Genomic DNA, 19,199 nt, shown 5'->3' on the forward strand with positions numbered 1-19,199 from the left:
AAACGTTTGAAATGTTGTGATTGGCAAGAGAACAACGACTGTATTCAATATTATGAAAAATAGTCCCCGTTTTTGAGCAGAATAGAACATGTTTCATAAAATCTAATCCATTCAATCGAGCACTCAGTGTCTTTATGCAGGCATTACCAACCCCAGCAAAGACCGTTTTTTCCTCCCTTTGCATACTTCATATCGGTCGTCGCTAAAAAACAATGGTTATGACGGGTATAAACTTGTTTACGACGTGCATTTTTATGTATATGTCGTTGTCCCCTAGCTTTTACTACGTAGAACGTCGAGCAAGACCAGGACCGAAAGTAAATTAGGGTTGGGTTATGCTGGCAGAGTGGAAACAAGTCACGTTTTTAAGACCTTATATTTTGTTAAGCTCTTTCGATTTATAGATTTGAGGATTCAGGCATTTCACAAAGGGTGTAAGAACCAATTTTGGCCTCAATCGTTGTTTACCCAACGAAAAATTACCATAATCAAATCGTCCCTGGGGAACCGTGTAGTTTGTTGGAGTTCTGAGCACTTTGAAATGTTCTGCTGACCGACAATTTGCTAGCTTTTATATTGTTACACGCTTTACTGTGCAGATTTGATACGAAATGAATACAAATGTGCGTTTTTATTTATTTTATTGGCGTTGGCGCAGTGGAGACATGAAAAAAACTTCGCCCAATGTGGCATTCACTTTTTCAAATAAATACCTTCAAAGTTTTCACACAGTTTTATGTGGTTTTTATTTGTCAGTTCTGAACTATTTCGCGGAGTAAATTCAACTTCGTCTTCATATTAAAAGCTTTATTTAACTTCCTTTGTTTCCTTTGGTTCTGTTATGTTAGTGTGTTTTCACTTCGATTTAGAACAGCTGCGTTTGCAATAGCTAGTTCAGTTTTTAGAAGTTGACCCAAACATATCATGCAATCCAATCTGTCCTGAAAAAACGACCCAAATTATTTGATAGTTATACAAGAGAGTGTGCTTTTCATTAACTGGAAAATATCTGAAAGGACCTAAAAGTAACCGAAAAAGGTAACCCGGTAAGGGAACAGTAAGCAAAATTATGTAAAAAATACGAACATTAATTTACTGAGAGCAGAAATCCAGTTTAGTGTTTCTTCTTCCCTGTTTGTCCCTAAAGACTTTTCTTAAACTACTCCAGAGGCCTGACCCAAATATTGAATTAACTTGAATGGCTCGATAATGATACTGGTCATGTCGATTCAAAACGGTCATGTCGATTCGAAAATCGTAGATTCTAATGATTAAAATATAAAAAAGTTGCAAAAAAATTGCTGAAATTTTTAACAGACTTTAAATTTATCACACGATTTAATTAGCTGACTAAAAGCAAATCGTAACTTTAATTAACTCGGCACACACTTGAATTGTATACTTCACATGTCACTTTTGTGCTTTGAACTATCTGAAAAAAGTATCGTTTTGCAACTTGCCATCACCTACGCGGCCGGTTTCCATTTATCCTATAATCTCTTTCGTTTTTGCTTAAATCCTAATTACATGTTAGAAGTGTTTACCATGGGAGTTGCGTTCCATTTATTTTTCATTAACGCGAATAATGAAACTTATTTGCAATTAGTGCGCTTTTAATTAAAAAGGGCGAATTAGGTAGCAGCTTAAGGGATTAAGTGAAGAGTTGGTAATTTTACATGCGTTACATTTCAAGGGTTTTAACAGCTAGTAGTGGCAAACCAAGTAAAATATTGTGGCTATATGAAACGTTTTGTATTTATATAGTAATATGTGAATTCAAAATTGCTGTTTTAATAAATAAAGTAGGATGGTTTGATTCATTCAATCATGAAATAACTTCTCTTGATTCGGTCTGTTTCAATCTCATTTTGCTATATATTTCTAGATTAATATTTACTTATGATTGTGTTTTAAATCTGCTTAATTAATTTTGTGTGAAGATTATACAATTTAGTTTAGTTAGTTCTAGCAAATAATATGTAAATACTGAAGATGAAACATCCAAGATGATATTCGACATACTAGATTTCGATAAAGTAATAGAATTGCTGTGCAAGGTGCAGTCGATTCTGCATCAGCTTCGCCGATGTAAAACGATATTAAATGGAATGTGATTTAGCAAACATCAAGCCAAATTGAAAAATGTCAGTTTCAAATTGAAAATTTACCCCAGTTTAAATCAATCAGCTTGATTAAATCCATCAACTATTACATTAAATGTAAATAATATTTATATTGCTGAATGCTGTTTAATTAGAAAACCGATCGGTTCAATCTATTGCCAGTGGCGCAATAATCATAATGCATTATAATTATTATGTTTTATTAAAATTGCAGCCAAGTAATTTCGAGTTAGCGATATATCTTGTTTTGGCAGATCCAAACTAAATTGCGAAATGCACACTGATTGCGAAGCTTTTGCAGCTCCAATTTACAGTTTATGGAACTTACTTTATTAGTATAGTTATATGTTAAGGAAAATTTCTGAAGTAAGAACTGTTTGGAAATTTATAAAATCTATTTCAATGTTAGGGTTATCAGTTATCAGAAAGTTTGCATTTTATAAACACAGAAAAAACAAAATGGTCGCAATAAAACTGCCATCTATGATAAAAACTGAAAAATATGCTTTATGAACACCGGAAATTGACCAATAATTTAACCGTTCCACCTGCTCTACGAGGAAAGACCAGTTATGAAATGTCGAAGAACGATAAACTTTACGTGGCAGACTTCCCGTAGATATGAGTTCGATAAATTACCTCGTGTACCAACGAATTTGGATCGTCGATGTACTTTCCAGATTTATCGCCTTTCTTAACGGTTTTATAGAACCGAATCCCGGACTTATTTTGAAATTATTTCCTGCTTTGAATTTACGATGGGTATTTGTTGGGAAAATAATTTATTTAGTTCTGCTACATTGAACATCATTCACTATATGCGATATTTATATACATGAAGATTGGAAAAGCGAACAGAACCTTGGGTGCGGAAAATATGGATGACTATTTAACTTTTTCAGCGCAGCCTATACCACATAGACAATGTACTTTTGGTAAACGAAAAATTTTAAAAGTTTTCTAAAGGACAAAGCAAAGCCCAAGTTGGACTGGTGAGCTTTTCTGATCTTCGAGATTTCACAGAAAATAATTTCTTGGGGAACGTGCGGAACAAATTATTGTCCTCGAAAAACATATCAGTTTCTTGCAATGGTCGCGAAAACTTAACTATTTTGACACTATCAAGCTCACACTCTACACTCTGTAGACACACACATAAACATTTTGTTTCTCAAATTCAGCAGAATGGTTCATAAATATAATTTACTTTTGAACATGATGAAATCTGCATCAAAAGAACTGAAATGCAATAGAATAAAACAGACTGTGTATAGGAAAATGTATATTATGGTTGAGTAAAAACAAAATTGTGGTCGGTTTTGCTAAAGTAATTCATAAATGCAAAGCGAGTTCAACCTTCTTAGTTAATGAACTAAAATGTTATGAAAATATTAGTAAATAATCATGTTTTCAAAAATATGGGTTATAAAAGCATAAAGTTATCCACTGTTTCGCGCAATCCACATTTAATGCAAGCGCAATTTTAACAATAATTCTACATTTGTGTCTAGTTCGGATTCAAAGTCATGACCCAACACAAAACATTGGGAAAACTCCTAAAATGGCTCAGGATTTAATTCTTAATGCAAGCAATTTTCCTCCCATGTGGGTAACGAAAACAAAATATTTCGGTTCAACCAACTTTTCAAGTCACGTTCAAGTCCTTCAAATCTCAATTTCAACTTTTCTGCAATCAAATTAAATATTTCGACATTGATCGTGTCCAAACTGGAAGCTTTTCATTTCGATCTGCTTCTATTTCCCGAACAACTTTCTTTTTTCAGCTATCCCTTGAACTATTTTATCTTTATCATCCGTCAATAATGCCTGTTGTCCTGCGTGCCTGTTTATCGTTTCTCTGACCTTCTTGTGGAAATTGAATGTTTTTGTCTGCCTCTCCATATTCGCTTCTTCCTTCTTACATGGTGTTCTGTATTATCCTTTCTTGTATTCTTTTGGTGGTTGTGAAACCGCTGTTTTTTCATCAATTGTTTGGCATTTTACTTTTAAGCCCTCTGATTCGTCAATGTCCTATCCATATTACGGTTGTTACTCGGGACTTACTTAGAATATTTGTTTAATATATTAAGAATTATTTGGCTCCTTTTCTAAGGATACAATTTTTCTTAATGCTGTTTGAAGATGATGTTGAGTACCAAAACTTCGATTCTTCTTTTCTTCTGTCTTCTTTTAAGAAATTGTATAATAAAGAGTGCTCTAAGAAGAACGCCGGGTTTGTGTTAAATAAAAGGTATATGTGTTTTTAGTGAGTTTCAATTTTTCATAGCCAGGTGTARTTGGTACTTCCGCCTTTGGAGCTTTGATCACATAAATTTGTCACTTGAAAAAACGAACAGAAAAAAAGTCCATAGGCGTTAAATTGCATGATATTGACGGCTAATCCCTATCTCCAAAACGAGAAACAACACGAACAAGAAATGGACTCGTGCAGTGATACAGCGGTTCCTCTGGTTTTATCGCATGTTGATACCAGATGCTGTTCAGATCCACATTTCGTTTTTTTTTGCGCAAAAAAGCTTACGATAGAAAAATCGCCATCCAGTCGTCGTCCAATCCAATTAACAAACGCTCTTCTTTGCCCATGGTCTCTGGTTTTAGCTCTTAAGCCAATTCCGATCTGTGCAAATTCATTTTCAAATAATTTGTTAAAATTCGTTGCATAGTTGTTGTGAAAACGCAAATTTCCTAAGCTCTATGCTAAATTGTGGTCGCGCTTTCCTTATGAATGCATGCACTGCTGCGATATTTCAAGTCAAGCGACAAAAAAGAAAGCTTGTTTCTGTTTTCTCGTTGGCATTGGGATTTTGAATTTGCTCAATTTTTTTCAATGCTCTTTTACATTGGCTTCATTTCGACCAATCCGATGACTCATAATTTTACGCATTTTGGGAACTATGGCTGCAAAACTTTCTCCAACTGTGATAGTAATTTCTTTTGTGTTACTTACTGCTGTGTCCTAAAGAATGCCACGGACACACATTTTTTCAATGTTAAAAATGACACTGTAAGGAGCAAAAAATTCAAAACCGACGTTTATTTGGGATACCCTTATATGTTGTTTTTTCTCTCTTTTCTTTTTCTCTACCCAGAAATCTCCTTTGTAGAAACTGTATAATAATACATATATTATGTTTTTTTGAAACACCTAAAAGACAATTAAATATTTTTCATTCTGGACACCTCGTTATTGTGTTATTGTTACACCTCGTGTAACAATTGATTATTTATTAACAGTATTTGAACATTGTTTGAAAATAGAGTTGGGAATGTGATTGACGAAAACTCATTGTGAAATGTAAGCAAACGTGAACAAAACAAATTCCCACATGTAGGATTAAATTCTGCAGTTATTTTAAAATAAAATCCATTTCAATATTCAATTTCAGTTTTAAAATAAATTCAGAGCGCAAATTAAATCGCCAGCGATCGTTATTCAACTCGCCAGTTTCGCGAAAAAACAATCAAATATATTGGCATTGTGTGGCCGGCTTTGTATTGATTAAATTTCAATAATTAATAGAAAAATGCTGATACGCCATGTTATGTTTTCGATTTGCATTCAGAGGAATTCCGTCAACAACCCGTTTCCTGCTGCATGTATTCAATAATCAAATGAACCATATATTTGAAGGCAAATTACCTAGGGGAATCTTGACGTACTATCAGTAATTACTTGAGCTTAGATATACTAAATCAATAAGCGCGTGTTATTCGCTTTGGCTAGTGCAAACATGATTTCGAACATGCAAAACCAATGTGGGTTGAATATAATTCAAAACTGAATCAAAGACCAATCAACAGAAGTCAATGTTCATTAACAAGTTTAATGGATTTTCAAATATTTGTTTTTCTTTTTGAAGTTATGAAAGCTTGTGAAAATTTCCTAGAAGAAACTGAACAAACAAGCCGGGAGTAGTCTAAAAGTGGATATGAGCAGGCCTTTCTACGAGCAAAGATATAATAAATGGAGTAAACATTTTATAGACAATAAATGCCAATCGAGCCAAAGCAAGGTAGACCTACGCATTAAAGACCTAAGAGATTTTTGCAGGTTGTAATCACAAATTATATTAACATACAAATCCAACATATCTTAATTCCACTGTCATATTAAACCAGTTAATTTATAATTCCTTTCAATAACATTCAGGTTAATAGCCAAGCAGCTAAGCAATAAAGGCTATTCGCCTACTTGAATTCGCTGCATTAAATTTAAAATTTAATTTAGCTCGGTCTCAACCGCATTTTTAATGTGAGTCTTCTTGAAATCAACTTGAATATTTACAGCTCAAAAACTTCGGTCTTGTCTAGCTGCTGATAATTAAATATTTATAAAATGTTGACGAAGGTAAGCAGACAAGTTTAACAGAAGCGCACCTAAATTAATTAACTCGCGGATTCCTTCTGGAGGTTTCGTTTGACGAAATAAAGTAGACGTAGTGGCGTGAAGACGTTAATTAAATTTTCGATTTTGGTGCTTGCGGTGCGTCGAGATATTTGAACATTCACTTGGATGCTAGAATATTTTGTTATCTATTTATGGAAAACTGTAGATATGGAACACACTCAATGGTGAGATTTTGGATCTTTGAGATTCTACTTTGAGATTGAACGTATGGGGTTCTTGGGATGAATACTACTAAGTACCTAAAGAATTGGCATAAAACTCAATGGCCATAGGATGCTTTAGGACAAAAGAAGCACTGAAACAATTTCGGATCAATGGATTTTGCCAGAATAAACGCCCCCTCCTTCCAGACAATATCTTCCTTAGCTCATACAAGATTTAAGTGGCGCTATTCGAGAAGAGATATGTGTCGCAGGACGGTGCAGTAATGATAGAAGGGATTAGGGCCCCTAGGGGAGCGCTAATGCTACCCTTAAGACGTTTTAGGATGACCCTTTACACTGTATATTGAGATTTATTTCGGTGCTCCCGTTCAGTGAATTCCCCAATTTACGGAACACCTTTGTAAGTTTAAACGATCGTCTACGTACTTTGGAGATATAATTGATCGTTTCGTCTAGTTTATGGTGAAGGAACTGAGTTTAGGATGGCATTTTTGAGGCCATTAATTCTGAAGGGAACTATTACATTTTCGGGAAAAAATCCATTGAAAAGTAGCAGACACTACTTTAAAGGAACAGTAGGAACAATGGAATTGAACAGCTAAAAATTAACAGGTCAACAAGGAATTGTGCAACAGATTTTTTAATGCGCTGTTGCATTAAGAGATAATACTTACAAATATCTAACTTGGCTAAAAAAATATTAATGAACTATTTCACGTCGAGTGGACAAAATAATTGTTGCATTCGAAACATGCCCTCAAAAGCAAACGGCATGCTATTTGCTTTAAAAATAGCAGACTCGATTAATCCAAATAGGGGCTTGTGGACAAAGCTAAAATAAGTTCAATTGTTTGCAGCACTATTTGTTTGCATTGGTTTGTTATGGTTGCTTCAAAAAGTCAACTTGCATTATTCGTCTATTTGTTTTTTATGTTTTGCCGTTTAAAAGCTTTCGCCGACGATTTTTCGCCCACACAAAGTTTGATTACGTTCACTCTAAACTTCAAAGTGCTTTATCGAAAAACTTTCAAATCAGTCAGCTAAAAAGTTACTATTGTTTTTCATTTGCATTCAAAGTACACATCTTAAAAAGGAAAGAAACGCAAAATGTACTCATTACACAGATTATTATCTATTGAGATATTTTAAAAAAATCACAAGTCAATTATGTAGTCAGTATTAAAACATCACGGTGGCTAACGTTGCTTGGATAATTAAAAAATTATCATATCACTTTTGTTCTCAGTGTCTTCTTATTTGTCTGATACACGAAATAATTCATCAAACAGGTAATTTGAAATAATCAAAAAAAATGTGTGAACTAAAAATATTAACGATTTAACTGTAGAATTCAGTACACAAAGGTTAGATTGTTTAGCTTTTGCACGCACATTCAGGGCAGATATTGCAAAATATACTAATTATGTATCAGTAGAATACGTGGGCCAATTTTGGTGGGAAAATCAAAAAGTACAGAAACTAGTTATTTCTGTATTTTTCCTCACTATATTCTTATCTATCTGGCAGTTTTATTCGCTGTTTTAATATACTATTTTTTACTCAAAATATTCAGCATTTTACTGTCATATTCGTAGAATAATAAAGTTTTTAGCTTTTGAACTATCAAACCATCAGGAGGATGATAAACGATATAAGTTGTTCCTAACATAACATTTTGATTGAGGGCCTGATTTTAAAAAATGTATCATCAAATAAATCAGCATCAAAATTTCATAACTAAACCTTTTCTAAATTAACTTCGCCCCGGTCTACTACTCTACTCTACACTACTCTACAACCCAAAAAGTTTAGAGGAGAAGAAAGCATGGTTTAACTATTAGTAGCCCTGCCAACTTCGAATTTTTTTCGAGAAATTATCGTTTCCTATCAGTATCTACTACTGGCATTATCTTTTCCTATCAGTAGCTCCTATCAATCGCTTTAGGATTCAGTAGTTCAGTTACCGTAAGACTTTATTTTTGTTGCGTATAGTACGGAAATTACAAAGTTGAAGTTGCGTTCTTAAAACATCCACTCAAATATATTTGATTTCACTTTTCCTCGCCAGTTTTGATTTATCACATATTAAAAGCTATTAACATTTTCGTATCATCATTTGCTCTGATCGACTCCCGCAGAACGCAATGTAAAAAGTAAATAATAACCGTCTACCCGCAAACGATTCTGCACAAACATAAAGCCTAGAATCGGGAGAAAGGCTTATAATTTCGAAGAATATCCAATATTATTTTGCGTCGACGACCCTTGGAGTTTTTTGTCAATAAAATATAATAGGCAATAACTCTCGAAATTCCCATCTTAGCTAAGGGTGCTCGTTTAATCGCGAGCACTAATCTTCCTCTGTGAAAAATTGCCACGTCAGAGTATACAAATTACAGCTCACTCTTAAGCTTGCCGGTTTCGTACAGTTTTTTCTCTTGAAATCTGCGCGAAAAATGGTCCTAATTGGCTAATGCTTTTTTAATTTTGTTAAAAATGGGATCGCGGCAACGGAGGTGTACAAATGAGGGTTGCATTAGGACGAAGAAAAGTGATACCGACATTACTAGGGGGCAGCAATTTTGTACACTGTTTTCTAGCTAACTGCAGCTATTAATACTTGAAAAAAATAGCTATGCCTTTGCCATTTAACAACTTTCCTACTAAACTAAAAAAAAGCTTACATTAAGGTCGCGTATTTAGGGCGATTTGGCAGCTCAAACTCGCTTTGTGCAAGCTCTTGACTGTCTGTATTAAGCAACCAATCCAGCAAAATTGGATTTCTAAATTCTCGGTTATGACGTGCTTTGTGAATTATTATCATCGTAACTGTCGGACGCCGCTCAATTTAGGAGGGGAGTTTGTCGCAGGATTAAGGATGTACAGGGATTAAGATTAACAGGTGCATGTTTGCCTAAATTGAATCAAATAGGGTGCCAGCAACGCTGTTCTGTTCGCTGCGAACATGCGATTCAAACATTATTTATTAATTTTCCAAACCCCTTTTTTCAGCATTTTTCTGAATGCGTCCATATGTGAGTTTATGCGTGTCCAGAACTAAATATAATAAATTAACTAGCAAATTCCTGGAAATTCCGTTGCCTAAAAACATCTCTTGGAAATTTTCCTTCAACTATTTCTTTGCCAAGTATGAAGTTTACTAAGTCATTAGATCTTCTGCTGTCTAGTGTTATGTATTTAGGTAAGACCACTTAAGATACCTACGTTTATTTGCGTCTTTTTTTCCGAAATTCTCTTAAAAACTTTGATTGTTCTGTTGACATTTTGAGCTACTAGTAGCGATTTTTAAATATTTCTGTTGCTTTCATTCATTGAAATGTTTTGCACTAATTTGTCTTGATCTCCACCTTTTCCCTCTCTAAAGCAGAAAGCTTTACTTCACCATCGAGCTGCGATATGCGATCCACACATTCCCAAAAACATTAAATACTGATGTTGTGCATTGACTAAGCGTTTGATATGTCGGATAAACGAAATGTTTAGCCACTGAACTAATTTCTTCTGATTAGATAGATGCGCACTTCCAACCGGAAAATAACTTTTATTTACATTTTACTTGCCATAAAACACACACTCCCAGTTGGAATATCTTATCAAACAAAAACGCCATTATTTCATAAATAAACTAAAAATTCATTGCCAAAAATAAATCGATTCACAGCATATTAAATGGAATTTGCAACTTCATTCTTGGTGGCCGTTCCAATGAACCATTTCCACACAAACAACCGGTAAATGAATGTCAATATTAAAATAGAAAAATCCATTTCCAATACAGCTATTTAACTTCGGATGTGGCGCTAATCGTTTCTTTGTAATACTCGATGATTAATGCTATTCAAGCGTCATTACGTGACTGTAAGTTTGAATGGGAAGCCACAGATAGTCCCCTATTTGTAATATTAGTTAATGTATTTTCCTATTTCATTGTAATGCCGCATCTGATATCTGAACAATGAAGGCTAAAGGTATTAGTGCGGCATGTTTTAGAAATATCGCTGATGCAAATCGATTGATTAAAGCTAATTGCTGGCTTTAATTAGAGATGAAATACGCTTTTCCTGCTATAAAACGCAATTTAAACTAAATATTTCATGCAGATTTCAGTAAAGCTGTAAAATATTCATCACTTGTTACCTTTTCGATCTCGTCTAAATTGGCGCTGACTGTTCAAATATTCACTCACCTGAAAAAAAAAAAGAAGAAAAGACGTGAATTTGCAATTCTATAAAGGTTTCCTTTAAATTAGCCCGAAGGACCTTTTATGTATTAACCAATTCCCCATTATCCGCCTGAATGCACATTAATGCGCTCAGCAGTTGAAATGCTAAAATTCAACTTATTTCTCATGATTTCTAATTTGAAAAATCTCATTTTTTTACTCAATAATTTAATTAATTACCTTTCCATTTTCCATTAGGAAATGCTACATGTAGAGTAGGGTCAAATGTCAGTCAGAAAATGGGCATAACAGCGGTGGAAACTCGGGGAATTGTTTAATTTCTGCTTAGTTTCAATAATTTCACTACAACTTTGAGGCCTTTCAGGAGCAGACCTTGATAATAGAGTAGGGACCATGTTGGGCAGGAACAAATCAATTAAACTAAATTGTTTGAAAATATCAAAAAAGTATATCAAATTAAGGAAAAGTTTTCGCCAACCTCTAATATTAAACTCTGGTAAAAATCAATTTCTTATTGCTCCTATTGTGACAAAATCCAACTTGAAACAAGTGCGTTTCATACATGAGTCTTATGGCCAAGATTTATTGGATACATTTTGGAAAACTCAAAGAACTAAAAGAAATTTCACCACAATTGTAATAAAAAAATGTAAAATACACTGCCATATCCTAATTTTTCCCTAACTTTCCACTGTGAATATTTTCTCAGTCCATCTTCGGATTTGAATGTGTTTTTGAATTGAGAATTGAAAAAACTTTGCCTGGTAAGATAAGCAAAAAATGAAATGAATGTATTAGATAGGATGTTTATATACAGCCATATATTCTTGGTCAAAGTAAACTTTTGACAAGTTGCCAGCTTTAATATGGTAAAAAAATTTTCATTGCTCATCTTTCTTCAGATTAAACACAAAACGTTTCAATAAACCTCGTGCAAAAAGTGTGAATGGCTAGAAATAAACAGACGCTTAAAGATTAAAATTACGCAGAAGACGTGAGACAAACGCAAAGCAAATTTTTTGCTGTCCGCGCTAACAGATTTTACACAGATGGTTTTAAACTTTTACCAAGAAAACATCACACTATTTAAACACTTTGTACAAGATGTTTATTACATTTTCAATAGTAAATAAAGAAAGTTAATAAGTTCAATCGGAAGGCAAAAACAAAACCCAACAAAAAAACCGAAATTGATAAAGTATTAATACGGACGAACCTAAGAAAAACCAACTACTTTGATTGAATAATAATTATACTGAACTGTGGAGTTCTCTTGTGGAGTAACTTTATTATTGCTTCTTAACTTAACCTTTTACAATAATTTTTGTCAACAGATTAAATTGTGTGACCATTTCCTATAATCAAGACTATATTTCAAACTAAAATTCATTGGAATATTTTTTCGTAATTCGTTAACGGTTAGCACAATTACCATCCCGCTGTAGCTTATGGTGCAGACCTTTACCTGCAGTATGAGAAAAATGATGTAGTAAACTAGGAAAACCTTAGGATAGCTTCCCTGCGCAATATGTTCTGCATATAATGGCAAATTAAGTCATTTTCCAGAAATTTATTGCTTTAATTTCGCCCCGGCTAGATGGTGACTTTAAATTTAGAAAATTCAGGGCGATTTTCCTTTTGGTCTTTCCCACTTTATTTCCCGAATAAATAATTGAGACTAAGGACTGGAAATATTCTTCTATGCATTTTGAGCATTAGTTGTGCTGGATAATTAAGTTCCACCAGAGCAAAGCGTTGTTTTCAAGAAAACCATCAGGCATAAAAGCGTATGTGTTGTACCATCAAACGATCAATAATCAAACTTTTATTTTGTAACAGGCGTTTAAAAGAGGTTTCAGCAATTTAACGGGGATAAACAATGCCTGTGCAATTTTATCCGCAATTAGTGTTTGATTTGTCGGATTTTAAAAGTGCAAAAACTAGCGATTTCCAAAGCGCAGTTATGTTTTATTGCAACTTTCTCCAAACGTAGTGCAAAACTTGGCTAATTTACTGGCTTCCTTGTTAACCGTCGTAAATTCTCCGGATATCACGTCTACTTTTACCAACTGCCATTTCAGCGCGTTCAACGCCAAAGTTATAGACGCCAGCCACGTTTTCGAGTTTTCATCTTCCACACGGAACTTAGCAGGAGGTATTTATAATTAGAGCCTTTCAACTCTAAAAGGTTGATTGATTCGAGACGTCTAAAGTTTGCTGAACGGGGTGATGCTGTTGTAAAATAACTCTATAAAATTGGGTCGACCAACTCAGAAGAAGAATAGTAGCTAAGAAATCTTTTAGACTTTGGTCTGTTTGCAATTTGGTTTCTTGAGCGAGACATATATTGAAATCAATTATATTTATTCAACTTGAAAATACAAAAAAAGAGAAGAAGCTCAAGAAGAATTCCGGGCAGAGACTGAAAATTTTTGCGAACTGCTTCAAGCTGTAGAAAGCGTTGTTGACGATAAACTCACTTTATAATTCGTGAAAATCAATAGTGCTTTTATACCCAAGCAACAAAATCAAGGCTAAATAACACTGAAAAATAAAATCTGTATTTTTCTCATTTGATCTTTTTCCCTTTTGTTACCAATAACACTATTGAAAGCTATAAATCGTTGTTGTCCCAAAAACACCTTCTATTATTTAATGAGAGTATTTTTCTTGCAAGTTTTATTTGTAGCTTCCGTTATGTTACGGTATTCAAATTTCAGACCTTCGGATGCTTTTCGATGCTTCACTTTGCGGTTTTAGGTCACCGTGAAGTCGATAAACAGCGGTTCATTCAGAGGAACACGCATGTTCCTCCACAATAAATTTTTCGTCTGTCCCAACCGGACCATTTTCTTGACTGGCTATTTAAAATTAATTACCCAAAACGCAAAGTTATGCAAAGGCCCCTTTATTTGAAACCGGTGGCAACTTCTCCTTCCATCACGGTAAATGAAATGGTCCTGAATAAAATCAGATATATGTTGTTCTGATATTGCCATTTTCCCCAAATCCATGAAGCGAAAAAATGCCAACATAAGTTTTATTTCAATACGACTATTTAAATTGGGAATTGAATGGATTATACTTCAATGAAAGAAAACACGATTCCCAAAAAACGACTGCGATGGATAAACTGAGCAGAAAAGCTCTCCATTTAGTTGCTCGGTAACCTAAAAATATCTTCGAGTAAGGTAAGCCGTTCTCGAATACAACTTAAATCCCCAGCTATTGAACGTTTTCTAACGGTCACATTTAATCCCCTTCCTCCTGACGACCTAAACAGAACAAAGAAACGAAATAAAAGTCTCTATAGGACTTAACATCTTAAGCCTGTTGTTTGTTCATTATTATTGTGTTCGCAGAACACAAAGACGAAGTTTCTGCCCCGCAAAGAAACCGAACTTCCAAATGCTTTTATTTTAAAACAAATATAAATTCTGCGGCTTTTGACTTTTTCTCCATATATTTTCTTGCGTGCTGGAGGGGAACACTTTGATGCGAGTGCTTAAAGGATGCCTTTAAACTGGTTTTAATCAACATTCCAATGCGGGCCTTGATCAAATTATATATAAATAAATCATCTTTATTTCCTACAGAAAAAGGCTATCGACCCAATCGGTCTTTCTGCCCATCAAATTATATAATTGTCATTTTTTATACTTTTTTTTATACTCTTAATACAGTATATACATACAGTTATTTCGTTTTTTCTGAATTATTAGATACTTTTTTAAAAACGTCTAACACCCTAAAAATTTGAGTTGCGTAGATCTTCAAAACAGATTTAAAAAACTAGAAATTATCTGTATGTTTCTCGTCGTACTTAATATGGTCAATAATTTGAAATATGCAGAAGGCATCAGTCAGTTGCAGAGTGTTAGAACCATCGACAATGTATTGCTTTTGTGATGAGGAGGATTGATGCTCTCATCGTTGGATCGCCTGGATCTCTCAGGTTTATAATATTATTCATTTCTGCCGTCCAATACTTCTCACGGTCCTCTACATAAATGTTTAAAAAATCTGGAGAAAAGATGCATCTACTAGTATCTCCAAGATACAAAGGGTAGTCCCTATTCTTCTAGTAACTGGTTCTTATGAGAGCAATTAGCTGTTTTGGTTCTCTCATCTTGTGAAAAATCTTTAACAGGATTTTGTTCCGTCGAAAGGAGCTTTAGGCATTTTCCTATAATGCCACTAAGAAAGCTTTCAAAATCTCGATTGGATTTTCAAATAACATTAATTTTGGAGTTTTGGAGTTGACTAAATAAAATATTATTAGGCTCTACTTCATATTTTTGACTGCTGGCAGCAATTTTCTGCCCTTACCGATGCTTGAGATACCATTTAAATGGTACAAACTGTCTTGATATAAATTTCAAGAGAAATTCCCCAACGCATCAAAAACAATACAAGAAAATTTCCTCGCATAATGCAACTGCATTCATTGCGACATCGGAGTCACAATATAAAAGCAAAAACCCGACACCATGAATTGCTTAAAGAATTCAAAAATAAAAGATAAATTTAAATACGTTTAGGAATATTTTCGCCATTTCACATATCTGGTGAAGGTCTATTAACTTCAAATTAAGTCATTCTCTTGGCCTGCGTCCAAATTTGCACGTATTTTTAACATGCATGTTTATCAAACATACTTTAAAACCTACACGCGATGATTCATTACAACTGTAAAAGTATTGTTTTTCTGTAATTGTAGACAATAAACAAAATAAAAACCTGTCATTACTTTAAATATTATTATTCGGTGTCCTAAAAAATGTAATTACGGTTAAAAAATGCGTTTTTTTTGTCACGTAATTTGGCAAACAGCCCCAGTAGTTTTGAGTAATGAAACGTGACTTTTCAAATTTACGACCTCTTTGACAGTGGCCATTTAATTTTAGTTTCGAATTGTTCGAACAGTTGATTTGGACCTACGCATTTTTCGTTGTCCCAGTTAATCCGCTCGCAAATTTATTATGCCACTCAAATAATAAATTTCAGATGTAGGTTTCTAATTTATGGCAACTAAATATAATTTTCGTTCTAAGTGAGCGAATTAAGTGACTATAAATGAGGTAATGGCTTAAGGCTATTTATAAAGATGCAGTTCAAAAACCTGTGGAAAATTCTGGTTGTTTTCTGATAAGTATTGGAAAAGGTAATGAATAGTTGATAGATTGAATGCAACATTGCCCACCCGAGCCAGCAAATACAAAACTATCAATATTTTTGTCTTTAAAATTAAGGGAAACTGTCAGTTTTCTTCGCGTATGAGTATCAAATCTTCCAAGCGTACGTTTCTCAAAACTGTATAATAAAAAAATCTACATGTCTAAAGCTTCGAAATTTTGTGAACCTTTCTCCTATTTCAAATTGAATACACAATTTTTGCTTATAAACTAGCAGTAACCCGTTCGAACTGGATTAAGTTAGTATTCAAGACTTAGTTAAGATGTTTTATGTTATACTTTTCCTACTCTGTAATTGGAAACTCCTATTTGGGACGCTGTATTTCAATTAATAAAATAAATATGTGTTTCGACGATTTCGGCAATAAAACTGGATTTGAGGAAATTTTACCCATAGTTATGAAGGAAAGACTTTATGACAAATGCGAATAATCCGTGTTGAAATTGATATGAAAAAATTTAAATGGCCTACTGGTCAAGTCACTAAAGCAATCTAGCTCGTTTGAGCTAGGTTGTGTAAAATCAATTTAATCCCTTGGAAAACCAGTAGGTCCTCTTGTACCAATTTATCTTAATAAAACATTGCAATTTCGGGTGTAACTGTTCGTTAAGCGATTCAAGTTTCATGTACGTCCCTTATCGTCCAACCGAAGTAATAGAGCGCGTACATGAAAGCTCGATTGTGCCTCACTAAACGGTTTCTAAAGACCATTTGTATGCGAACACGCTACTGCACAATATCCTCTGTTGTAGCCCCTTATGCATTTCGTATAGCCTAAACTCGTAATTTGTCAGTTAATTTCGGCAAAGTTGCCCCTCAGTGGTTTCTCAAGTCCGGCAGTTCAATTCGCATTTTGAAATTATCAGCTATTGGCACTTCAAGAGTTTCACCAGACCCGAACATCATGCGACGTATTTGTTGAATTCACTGTTCTTTGATAATTCAAAAATCTTTATTTAAAGTTTCAAGCCATTAAAAATACGTTGTAACTTTTGAGCCTCCATTCTCATCAGCATCAGACATAGAAACTCTGAATTATGTTGTTTTAACAATTAAATCTCTTCAAATGACTGTATGCCATGATATGTGAATAACCGTATACTATCGAGTTAGATTCCATTAATACCTATAATAGATGAATGTAGTTGATAAAAGCTGCTTAAAGTGCATCTTTGACAGTGACGAACTGTGCAAGTCCGTTTGGGCAACTGTTCTAGAAAATTAGAGCTCTGTAAGCTGGCTTGAGATTATTTCATTACATTAGTTAAATGGATGAGTGCCAAATGTAATCATTAGTACTTAGCTAAAGCGGACCTGCCAAAAAATATTGGTGTTTTAATTGCGCGTTTTAGGTACTCATACACGCAGCATTTTGACAATAAATTGATCAAAAATAGGCCAAACCCAAACATTGTTTTCTGTATATTTCAGAAGAATCGGAGAATGTGAGAAAATCACTCAAAATTTTCCGTAGCACTTTATCAAGCAAATTTTTGTTAAGCTAGATTTAGTAGAAGCAACAACGATAGCACTAGTATCTACTCTGATACCGGGCCTAAGCAGATAATATTATCGATTTTGATGGGAATAAACAGTTCAATCTTTCATGTCATGCTTCACTTGTCTAACAAACGATCGCTAATTTCCGGACGCTTTTGCCGGTGGTCTATAATAGTCTTTGGAAATTAGGGCCTCATTAATCACTTTGCATTCCTAGAGAGAGCTACATTCAGTTTTCAATAGTAATGCCGTTTTATTCTATAAATATTTAATAGAAAATAAATTAATCAAACTCGTTTAGATGAAAGCAACGTGCCTTAATGTGTTATTTCCTTCTTTGTACTTGTACAGCAATATTTGAAAAATTACTTCGCCTTAAGGCGACCGTCTTATTAAATTTACATCATTTGAGAGGATTGATGAAATAAGGCATAAATAGTCCCTACTGTTAAAAATTATGAGTGCTTACAAATAGTGAAAGAGTCTCATCATTAGTCACGTCAAAAAAAAAATGTTCAAGAAAAAACCTAATAAAGCAGCAAACTACTCCACTCGAACAGCAAATTTAAACTATTTTCCTGCTTTTCCAGATTTTTAGGAGATGCGAAAAACTGGGTCAAACCCCTCTTTACGACGGTTTGCACGAAATATATGCGAGCAATCTCTCTGAACGATGTTTGAAATATGAAACTTTCGGGATTGGCTTTTTTAATACGGGAGTTGAGGCACAATAACGAATTTCGTAAATGGGAAAGGCCAATAAACTCGATTTTGCTGCTGAAAAAACCTCGATGTAAAATGACTTTCGTCAAAACGTTGCCATTTTCAATTGGTCGGAAAAATTGCAATTAAAACTACCAAAAATAGCGAGAACTTGAAAAGTACAAGACCAGAGTTAAAGTTCTTTTAATATCGCCAGCAATCACTGCCAAGTCCGTTGAATCAATATCGTACCACTGTTTAGAAAGTACTCACTCAATTAGAATTTTTTACAACTAGAACTTGATATTTTGGAATTGAAGACAAGAGACGAAAAACGTAAAAAATTGGGGTTATTTTGATTTTAAAGTTTAACCGTTCACTTACTGCAGATTTGAACTTATTAATTGATATGCTATTGGAATAATAAAAGCTGTATTTCATAATGAAATTCGAAAGAAAAAATCAGTTAATATTTATTTGTTCAATATCACTTGAATAAAAAGTTATTAACTCCAACTCAAACCGCGAAAAACGAACTATAAGTACAAACGCAAGCTGTAAAAAGATGTCAGGACCAGTTTTCTTTTGTACAGGTTCGACCAGTTCTTCTCTGGGTTGGTAGAACCGACAGAATAACCACAACACTTTCTTAGTTTCCGCAAGTCTACTTCTCCCTCATTATAAAAATATTATCTAACAAACTGGACTTACTGGACATGTTTTCAAAAACTTGCCTCGACATTAAAACTTTCCCAAATATTCTCTTGATTTAAATAAAATTAAATCTCTAGTTATGAAGATCATTGAATGCCCGCGGTCTCGAGGTGATCAAATTTCCATTATAACTATCACGGCGCGTATCATCATTATGCCCTAATGTT

At 34.0% G+C, this 19,199-nt stretch overlaps 1 long non-coding RNA gene across 1 annotated transcript; it reads right to left on the reverse strand.

The window, feature by feature from the left end:
• Positions 1-624: 624 nt before the first annotated feature.
• Positions 625-10,924, reverse strand: LOC125502898. Its single transcript, XR_007280597.1, has 2 exons — positions 10,875-10,924; positions 625-941 (listed from the first exon to the last, which is right to left on the reverse strand). It is a non-coding gene; the product is annotated as an uncharacterized LOC125502898 (long non-coding RNA).
• Positions 10,925-19,199: the final 8,275 nt, after the last annotated feature.

This window comes from Dendroctonus ponderosae, unplaced genomic scaffold, assembly GCF_020466585.1.
Source record: "Dendroctonus ponderosae isolate FM_Combo_2020 unplaced genomic scaffold, Dpon_F_20191213v2 Dpon_F_20191213_104, whole genome shotgun sequence".
Lineage (NCBI taxonomy): Eukaryota > Metazoa > Arthropoda > Insecta > Coleoptera > Curculionidae > Dendroctonus > Dendroctonus ponderosae.